Below are 9,926 nucleotides of genomic sequence, written 5' to 3'. Positions count from 1 at the left end.
TTTCTTTCTTTCTTTCTTTCTTTCTTTCTTTCTTTCTTTCTTTCTTTTCTCTTTCTTTTTCTTTCTTTCTTCCCTTCTTTCTTTTTTTCTTTCTCTCTTCCTCCCTTCCTCCCTTTCTTGATTAGATTATTTATTTGGTAGGGAGGGGCAGAGGGAGAGGAAGAGAGAATCTCCAAGCAGACTCCACACTGAGCACAGAGCCCAATGTGGGGCTCCATCCTATGACCCTGAGATCACAACCTGAGCTGAAATCAAGAGTCGGAAGCTTAACTGACTGCACCACGCGGGCACAAGCCCCCTCCCCCATCATTTCTAACCCATCCCATGGCACCATGTTAGGTTTGTGCCAGATAAAGCCCGAAGACTTGAGATCTCCTCAAACTATATCTCGGAAAAGCAGGGCCCCAATGCAGATGTTTTTAGATCCCCCTCAAACTCCCTCTAGATGTTAATAATACCCCAATCCTGAAGCTATGATCTTAAGGAAGGGGGCAGGAAAGGCCCACCTTGTTTAACTGCTGCTTTTCTTCCTCTCTCTCCTCTGTTTTTCTTCCTGGCCTGGAAGAGCTTTCTACATCCCTTCCCACCTAGAGGAAACTTCCTCGGGCTACCTGCTGTCTTTTCTGCACCAAGACATACAGTAAAGTCCCATTATTAGATTTCCTGACTTTGTTCTTGTTATGTAAAAGGAAGATTTTAGAATTGAGGAACCCTCTTTCCAGAAAGCCTCTAGCAACTCAAAAAAAGTCAACGTGGACCTTCCAGGCTGAGCAGCGGCCCATAGTCCCAGGTGGTGTCCCCTTGGCAAGAACAAGCCATCTCGAGAGATGACTCACAAAGGAGAGGAAAATACAGTGGTTTAAGATGTTCACTGGTATTATCCCAGCATATCGAGGAAAGACACCGTATCATGATGCTATTTCTGTATAATTTGACATATCATTTAGACACCGTATCATGATGCTATTTCTGTATAATTTGACATATCATTTTATGCTTACGTGTGCATATTTAAAATAAATGGGAAGGCCATATGGTCAGTCTTTCCTGCATGGTGGCAATAGACATGATTTTCACTTCTTTCTTTTGGCTCAAGCATATTTTCTACAATTAATAAGTTACCTTAGAGTAAAAATTAAAAGACAGAATGGGTGATTTCTGACATTTGATGTGAAATTTTATATGAAACACAAAAATATATATATTTCATAAATAAATATGTAAGAATATATGTGAACAAATGTTTTATATGTAAAAAATTCTATATACCTCTTCATTTATATAATTAAATACTATATAATATATAATATGCAATATAATATATATTATCTATTGGTATATAGGTGACTATTCATAGAGAAATACTGGAAGGAAATTCAACAAAAACTTTCAACAGTTTTCCAGTTGTATTTTTCTGTATTTCCCAAGTTTTTGTTTTTGTTTTTGTTTTTGTTTTTTTTTGCATGGAGCATTGGTTACTTTTGTAATCTGAAGGAAAAAAAAAAGCTGTGTGTGTATGTGTTTCACACTTTAGTGAAAACAAAAATTGTCAATACTTTCAGATCATTATTTCTGTGTGTGCTGGTAAGGTTATCTGCTTTTCTCAGCATGAAAACAGGCACAACTTTTTTCCTGTTCAGTAGCGTTACCACAGGATTTGATGTTTCCATTTGGCTAGACATGACTTGTTCATAGAACTGGTCAGCATGGTTAGGCGGACTGCGGATTAGCATCTAGGTTTGTTTACAAACAGCAAAAAACCCACACGGTAGAGAATGTTCTGGACTTAATTTCCATGCACGAGGAGCTCTGTTTTGTAGGTGTTGCCTGTCTGGAGGGGATGGACGGGAGATTAATCAGAAACACTGTTCACCGTCCAAAAAAGTGAAAGGTGAAAGACATCCAAAGGGGGATGGCGAGACTGCATGGTGGCTGTCCAGGCCCCTGGGGAGAGCAGCATGAAGGTCTCATGGTTATTTTCCATCCCTTATGACCTACGGGACTTCCCTGACGCTTGTGTAGCTGTTTGCCATTTGTCCTTTGGCTAGTACTTTCTAGATTGCTCGGAGAGAAAACACTGATTTCTCCATTTGTATTCTGGGGTGTATAAATAGCAAAGTTTTAGGTTCCCACCCTCTGTTTAGGGAGTGCTCCAGAGAAAGAAAGGTCTGAAATAGGTGGATCTAGACTGTCAGGAACCTCTGGGCCCAGATGGGTCCATCTGCAAACAAGGACTTAGTGTATCTCCTCCCAGTCCCGTTGCCCTCGGAATTCTCTGAGGGAACTTCCTCTCTGCTAGAATTTTGACATTCTCTGATGGAAGCTTGGTGTAATGGGAAATGTACTTTTGAGGCCTCAGAATGTTTTCCACTCTTCACCAATCAACCTTCCACAAAGCAGTTTTTAAATCCTTCCCTAGCACTAATAAGGATTGAGAAACAATAGAGGTTTCATGCTCTTGTCCAAATTGCATGGAAAGTTCCAGGGGCTACGGGAGGGAAGGATGGGGAGGAGAATAAAAACAGAACATCATGGTCTCAGGATGTCCAGCTTAAAATATTAGCCTCTGAAACTCACTCTTTCAAACATGTCACCAAGTCTGTAAATACCATTCTCCTCACCTGGGGTTGTAAAGCTAACATTGTTTAGCTCTCTGGCTTTGCATTTATGGTCTTGTTTGATTGCAGGACACTGTTCACCCAACCGCCACCTTCCATGGGCCTCTGTGGGATTCTAGGACCACCAGGGACTGCTTAGAAAGGGAAACTTGTTACACCACTGCCCCCAAGAAGGGACCACCTGGGCCCACACTCACAGCTAATGGAACATTTCTATAGTTCTTCCAAATTATACCTCTTTCTGATCACTTAACTATCTTTTTGGATAACCAATCACATCTGTAAGTATTGCCTAAGGCCCTACAGTGCTCAGAGCACTGGGGAGGCATCCTTGGGGCACATGTTCTGGGATAAGGTTGGGGGACACACAGACCCAGGGAGACAGAGGTCAATACATCTGAAATGAAGAACATATGCGATAGTCTTCAGTAAAGAGGTAAACTTTATTTGTGTGTGCAGTAGACAAAAAGAGCCACGAGTGGAGAAGGAGAGGACATGGGGGCTCCAGGCTTCCCAGAGGTGTGGCCGAGGGTTGTGCGGAGAGCCGAGGGCAGGGCTGGAGCTGGATCTCTGAAGATGGGCAACATCTAGATAGATATTGTAAGCAAAGAGAATGGAAGGAGCAGGATACAGGGCGGGTCTGTAGGTCTGGCCGAGGTGGAGTTCTTCGGGGAAGGCATGGTGGAGCAGACCAGAAGAGCGGTAGCATGGGGCTCTATCATGGAGGGCTTGCAACACTTCTTTTTCACTCTAAGTTCTCGTGTGCTCTTTTCCAGATAAAGACATGTTGCCGGCAACGACCTGTCCAAAAATCTGACATTTGCTCCAGACCTCTTCCTCTTGTCTCCTCCCTCGTACTGACCCACTAATACGCCCCCAAGCCCGGACCAACCCGGGACAGGTGGTTTGCCCTGTTATCCTGGGTGCCTCGTGGACAGTCCAGGCAGCTTTTCCTCTGCAGGGAGCTTCATTCTGCCAACAGAGCTGGACTGGGAAGAGGCTGGATCAGGGGTTTGGGCTGTGTCTCCATAGGCTACCAACTTGGGAGGGCCGGTGGCAGACGCCAGGAGCTGCTGGCTGGTGTCAGAGAGCAATCCAGTAGCCACTGAAGAGACCCTCATCCTCAGGGTCTGTGAGGCCACAGACACCTGCTTGGCTTGGCTTGCCTTGGCTGGGAGCATTTCCGGCAGAGAAGAGCGGGAAATGGATGGGTGGTGAGAGGGAGGAAAGGGCCTTCAGGGCTGAAATGAGATATTTGTGAACCCCTATCTGCAAACAGACAAGTGCTGGCCTTGGACGATGCTGCTGGCAGATGTGACTCAGGGGCCACTGTGGCCTGGAGCACTCCAGCGGGAGATGAGTGTGGAACAGACCTGTCGGTGCAGCTCTGCACGTGAAGGGAAGAGTAAAACGAGCTAGGAAGGCGAGGTGGAATGTGTAATGAGACAGAAGATGTGAGGGCTCAGGATGGGAGAGGGAAAGCCGTTGCTGGGGATTGCTGGGGATGGGCCACTCTCAGGGATGGGAGCCATGGTGAAGCGGTTCTTGGACCCTTTCCACGTCTGTGCTCCTGGCCTATTGCCTTCTACATGGATTCATGAGACCAAGAAGCAAAAGTAAAGGAAGAAGGGCTTCTCAGCAGAAATGCCGCACAAACAAAGCCTTACGGCCATGAGCAGAGCTGCAGCAGGGGAGGGGGCACACTTGCGACGCCTCCCTGCCTCGGAACCATGACTTTCTCACTCAAAGACTGTCCATCTGTCCATCCATTCCGCCAAGCCCCAGAACCCCATGCTGATTTCCTTTGGAAGAGCCCCAGCTCCTGGAGCGGCCACGGCAACAGCAGGCCCATGGACTGCTCCAATCCCCAACTTCCCATCGCAGGCAAGGGTCGGCCTGGTCGGTGGAAGTTAAAATAACACACTGGCTGTTTATGAGCAAGAGCCCTCAATAAAGTCATCGGTTGGTTCTCTAGGCAGCGTGTCTAATCTTCTCTGGCTGCCTTTCTGGGCCTGCGGCTCCTGATCTATTTTGGTCTTTCTCTTCTTTGACTCATTCTGGGACTTCCGTGCCATAAATCTGAGCCCCCTCCAGTGCCTGGTCCCACCAGCAGGCAGACAATTCAGAATTAGCTGTGGTCATGGTTGTCCAAACTGACAGGCAGGGAAACTGAGGCACAGCAGGCTCCAGGACCTTGTCTTGTCTCCCACCGCGACCCAAGAGCACAGCTGCCAGCAAAACCCAGGGTTCTGGCTGGGACTTTCCCACTGGAGTTCGTAGGGAAGGCTGGGGCCCTGTGAACGGCTATAAAGCTCTTATTGGGCCACACTCGGTACAAATCCCAGGGATGGGTGGCAAATGGGACTGCAGTGTGTGTGTGTGTGTGTGTGTGTGTGTGTGTGCGCACCTCTCAGGCTTGATGGTGGTGTTTGAAATCATCCCCATTCCTGGAATTTGACAAGCACAGTACAGAGAAGGACCAGAAAACCCAAAATAGTGGGGAAGAGAGAACAAAGAGCCTTCCCAAAGCCATGGTTCAAGCTGTGGGCAAAATATCTTCCTGTTTCTCATGCAAAGCCCCTGCTGCCGGGCCCAAGGGGCTGGATGGGCTGTTTTGGCCAGTCCAAGGTCAAGGCTAAACTCCGGACTCCAATCTCTCCCGCTGCCCCAGGCCTCCCTGGGTGCAGGCTTACGTGCTCTGGAGAGGGGAGTGGGGGTGGGGGAGGTGGGCAGGCTGTTAGGGTTTCAGACACTTTCTAGGTGCCTCGGGGGACCTACATATTTCCTATGTAAAGTTCAGTCTGTTTGCAATTAGGCTTCTCTTCTTTGCTTATTTCCGGAGAGATTAAAAATAGCGAAATCAGCTTAATCTGGGACTCTCTGAGATCAACAAGGCCACTGTTTCCAACAGTATGAAAATACCAAGCAGTCCCACCCACATTCATGGGTCACACCGCATGGCAGGCCTGGTGGGCTTTCTGTAATGAAGGAACTTTAAGTTGCATGAATTCTCAACAGATCAGGCTCTGTTTTTGGACCCCAGCAAGGATATTTTCAACTAAAATGGAAAGGATGTCACACTGTTTCGGGCCTGAAATCCTCTCTTTCCTTCTAAATGAGCTCGAAGCTGTCAATGTCTTTTCAGGAAAATGTACCTTGGTCCAATTACTTCACCAGTTTTTGCCTCTCCTTAGGGATGCGAGCACAGAGTGCATCCTGGGCAGGTGTAGATACAAGGATGCTGCTCCCAACCTGTCACCCTCCGCTGTTTCCTCCCAGGCTGGGAGCCATGTCACTGATCCTCGGTAGGCCCGGGGCGGAACAGCCCCCATCTGGGAGCTGGCTCTTTGGGCTGAGGAGGGCCACGGGTTGGAGGAATGTGCCTTTTAATGTGCTACATTGGTCAGAATGGGAACGCCATGCTGACATAACAAAGAACCCCACGTCTCATTGGTTATGTCACCTGGGACTGTGATGTCAAGATCGCTGTAGTCAGGGGAGACAGGATGGATGGTTGCTGAGATGCTTTTAAGGGCCAGCCCTCTAAGTGCCTGGCATCACTTTTGTCCACATCCCTTTGGCCAAAAGCCAGTCACATGCAAGGGAGGCTGGGAAACGTGGGATTTGGGGTGAGCAGGCATCATCAGAGGCTTTGACCTGCCATCATCAGCCATAAGGGCACTGAAGCCTAAAGAACACCATCAGAGAAACCTCTCGAGGCTGCCGGCAGAGCAGTACTATGAACTGACGGGGCCTGCCTATTGCCCACCCACCATTTCCTCTTGGCCTAGATGCCCATAGGAGTGTGGTTGCCTCAGGGAGGCATCCTGGAGCCTAGCCCCAGGCTGGAGGCCAAGACGAAGCCTATAGTAGGTAACTGGAGTGAATAAAATTAAGTACCTGGGTTATTAGTGGGTGTAGATGTCTTCCAGACCATCAGAAGGTGGGGTGAGGCCCTTTGGTTGGCAGCACAGGGATTTGTAATAACTTGTCCTTATTCGGGCCACAAGTCAGGTTTCCTAGTAGACCGACCAGGTGGAACGTTTTCATGTGTGCTTCCGATGAGGCTCTCCCACAGGCAGCACTGGGGGGGGGTGAACGCTCCCTCCTGCGGCAGGTGCCTTGCTTGGCACCCAAAGCTGGTCTGCCTTCAGCTAGGACACCAGGGATCTGTCTTCAGCCACTGGGGCCCCTGGGACAGGGCTCAAGGGCTTTTCTGGGACGGTGCTGGGAGGGGAATTCTGCAAATAGTGAAAAGTCAACCAACGGAGATCTAATAAATAAGAGCTGATTCACATATTTTAACATCAACAGAATTAATAAAGCATTTCCTCCAGATGGCATTAAATGATTATCATGGATTTTCTTCTCTGATGCGAACTGATAAGGGATGTTCTTTGTACTGTCTTGAGACTCTAAAGCTGAACCCTCACTAATATGTGGATGAGCAGGTGGGAATATAGTGTTTCACATGGGGTGAGATGGTTGATTTTACGTGTCAACTTACCTAGGCTACGGTGCCAGTTATCTGGTCAAACCCCAGCTCAGATGTTTCTGTGAAGGTATTTTTTAGATGTGATTAACATTTACAATTACTTGATTTTAAGTAAAGCAAATGATCTTCCACAATGTTGGCGGGCCTCCTTTAATCAGTTGAAGGACTGAAGAGCGAAGGCTGAGAATTCCCAAAGAAGAAATTCTGCCTCCAGACTGCAGCATAGAAAATCTGCCTTGAGTTTCCAGCTTTTGGACTCAAGACTGAAACATCATGTGCGACCCAAATCCAGTCTGCTTGCTGCCCTGCAAGAACCCATGAGCCAATTCCTTTAAATCTCTCTCAATCTCTGTCTCATTATATATATTTTCTGGAGGACTCTAACTCTGTACAACTGGGGGGAAAGCAGATTAAATTAGAAGTCATTTCATGATTAATAGACATTTGTATTAATTCGTAGGGAAAGGGAGTAAACTATAGGGAAATACGAGTCATGATGCATAAATACGAAGTTTCACTATAGCAGTAATATTTCCTATTACATTAAATGTACAACGTGGGTTGTAACAAAGGCTAAACTTGATGGAAATGGTTTGGTGTTTTAGTAATTTCAGTTCTAAAGAGGTGGTGTTTGCCGGGGGAGCTTCCTGTTTGGGGCTCAACCTCTTCCTTTCTGGGCACATCCTGGTGCTCCTCTCCTCACATTAGAAGCCTCTGTCTGTGCACCTGACCCACAGCCTGTGTTTGCAAATTGCATGCCTATGGCTGGCCCTTCGTTCCGTTTCAACTATGCATGTGCCTTGAAACAACAACTGTCAACTAGGGCTCTTTGGCTGCCAGACAGAAAATTTGTCTCAAGGTGTTTTAGCCACAGAGAAATCTAATGGTCCGTGTAGCTGAAAGGTCCAGAATCAGGGTCAGCATCAGACACAACTGGATTCAGGGCTAAAATAATATGCTCTTAGGACTTCATTACTCTTCAGCGCTCAGCTCAGCTCTCTGCTATGTTGGCTGAAGACTCAGAGACAAAAACAGTGCCAGGCCTCGAACCTCTCAAATTTGAGGTTCAAGGGAAAAGAGGGAGTCTTTTCCCTAGAAGCCCTAGGAAAAACCTCAAGATATTTTATTGGCTCTGATTGATCAGATGCCTCTTCCTACACCAATCACTGTGCCCCAGGAAAACGGACTGCACTGATTGGCTGAGACCTGGGCCATGTGCTTCCTCCGGAGCTGGCGGTGGTATTGGCTGAGCTGGAATCTCACTGAGGGAGAAGAGAGGGCAGTGTGGGATTCCCCAGGAAGGAAATGGAGCATGGGTACCAGAAGAGAGTGGACGAATGCTGGATAGTTAAAAGGACAAATGAGAAAGCTTAAATATTCATAATCTATTTATTTATAGAAAAGCAGTTCTGGGGGCAGCTTCAATGTGAAGTTGGTTCACCCTTTTTTTTGACGTCCCCCGGATCCCTTTACATATGTGCTGGTACAATTGTGACTGTCAGGGTGATGTAAGTTCCAGCAGTAAAGTGTTCTTCCTTAAGTCCCTTTCCCAACACCCAGCTCTATTTCCAGAACCTGATATAGACACAGTTGGGGAGGAGGTAGGGGGACTATATTTCTGACAAAGCAATGTTTCCATTTCACACATATGACTAATAAGGAACTTGGCCAGGAATAGCTCTTTTGCAGTTTTGGAAACCCTGGCCTAGACCATAAATCACTGAATGAAGCTCTAGCCACATCCCTTAACTTAAAACTCAGTTTCCATTTGCCCAGGATCCTGCTTGAGGAGTGGAGCAACAGAAGAGCTGACCTTGGGTGTCTAATGGTGTCATCCCATTGGGACAGGCCCCAGGCCTGTTGGGAGGTCACCTTCCCATGGCATTGCCCTCAGCAGCGATCTAGGGTCAGGCAGAAACTCTGAGCTTGGTCCCTCACTCCCTTCTCCTGCTGCCTTGCCAATACAAGCCTTAAAAGTCATGGAAACATCTCTGGTTTTCAAACTCAAGGGATTCCAGCAACAGAGGTCAGAGAGCAGAAGGTCACATGGGTGTATGTGGAAGGACAGATATCGCTGGGCAGAAAGATGCTTGCCCTTGGAGCATCTGTGTGAGTAAGGGGAGATAGGGGATGAAAGCACAGAAGGATCATGGCTTGGGCCTCTCAGGAAAGAGAAATCAGGAGTGAGGGGCATTGGCAGGAAAAAGAAACATGTCTAGGCTGAGAATCCAGGACACTTAGTCAGGCATTTCCATTAGGATAGACATCCAGAAAACCTCAAAGCTTCTGACATAGAGGATAACGTGGCAGGAGATGGCCCACAGGATGAATGGGTATGTTGATAGTTCAGTAGGAATGGTTCAGTAGTAAAGACTGGGTTGGAATGGCAAAAACCAGACCGACTCAATGTGATCAAACATAAGGAAGACACAGTAGATGGAAGATTCAGTGGCAACGAATAGATAGGAGAGAACAATTCCCTCCTTTTTTGCCCTCTCCTAATGGAGAGAGCTGTGTCCCTCCATCTTGGCAGAATCTCCAACTTTCACAGAGCCCAGATCTTGGGGGAACCTTGTTTTGCCCTTTACCAGCTAAAAATAGTAGGGTGAAATGTGACTGACCAGAGAACCATTGACCTCTTTTGGGTTTAACTTTTGGACAGAGTTAAGAGACTCTCTTCTGAGTTTTATTTTGGTAAGAACATCATTTGGGGGAAGGATGGGGTGGGAAGAAATTCTGTAAGGGCAGGCTGAAGGGCACCATATTACTTTAGCTTAAACACGTAGGAATCATACTTTATGGTTGGGGAACTT

At 47.2% G+C, this 9,926-nt stretch overlaps 1 long non-coding RNA gene across 1 annotated transcript in view; it reads left to right on the top strand.

Annotated features, from left to right (window-relative positions):
• LOC116632685 overlaps positions 1–4,592 on the top strand; it is an 18,401-nt gene extending 13,809 nt beyond the window's left edge. The window contains exon 2 of the long non-coding RNA XR_004299484.1: positions 3,395–4,592. This is a non-coding gene — a long non-coding RNA (uncharacterized LOC116632685). The remainder of the gene's footprint in view (positions 1–3,394) is intronic.
• Positions 4,593–9,926: the final 5,334 nt, after the last annotated feature.

This window comes from Phoca vitulina, unplaced genomic scaffold (genome assembly GCF_004348235.1).
Source record: "Phoca vitulina isolate PV1807 unplaced genomic scaffold, GSC_HSeal_1.0 scaffold7, whole genome shotgun sequence".
Classification (NCBI taxonomy): Eukaryota; Metazoa; Chordata; class Mammalia; order Carnivora; family Phocidae; genus Phoca; species Phoca vitulina.
Note: the sequence above shows the minus strand (reverse complement) of the source record. Positions and strands in the feature narration are given on the sequence as shown.